This window comes from Poecilia latipinna, unplaced genomic scaffold (genome assembly GCF_001443285.1).
Source record: "Poecilia latipinna isolate Pla-1442-1.1 unplaced genomic scaffold, P_latipinna-1.0 Scaffold5646, whole genome shotgun sequence".
Classification (NCBI taxonomy): Eukaryota; Metazoa; Chordata; class Actinopteri; order Cyprinodontiformes; family Poeciliidae; genus Poecilia; species Poecilia latipinna.
The window spans coordinates 9,027-9,314 of record NW_015118262.1 but is presented as its reverse complement, the minus strand read 5'-3'; the positions used below and the strand labels follow the sequence as shown (position 1 = coordinate 9,314).

General features: G+C 49.0%; 1 long non-coding RNA gene across 1 annotated transcript; it reads left to right on the top strand.

Annotated features, from left to right (window-relative positions):
* Positions 1–16: 16 nt before the first annotated feature.
* On the top strand, positions 17–288 carry LOC106943666 (uncharacterized). The gene is made up of 2 exons (XR_001423980.1): positions 17–72; positions 175–288. It is a non-coding gene; the product is annotated as an uncharacterized LOC106943666 (long non-coding RNA).

Genomic DNA, 288 nt, shown 5'->3' with positions numbered 1-288 from the left:
GTTCCAGAACCTCTGCAGATGGAACGTATACAAGAGGAACCAGAACCTCTGCAGATGGAACGGATACAAGAGGTACCAGAACCTCTGCAGATGGAACGTATACAAGAGGTTCCAGAACCTCTGCAGATGGAACGGATACAAGAGGAACCAGAACCTCTGCAGATGAAACAAGAGGTACCAGAACCTCTGCAGATGGCACGGATACAAGAGGTTCCAGAACCTCTGCAGATGGAACGTATACAAGAGGTTCCAGAACCTCTGCAGATGGAACGGATACAAGAGGAACCA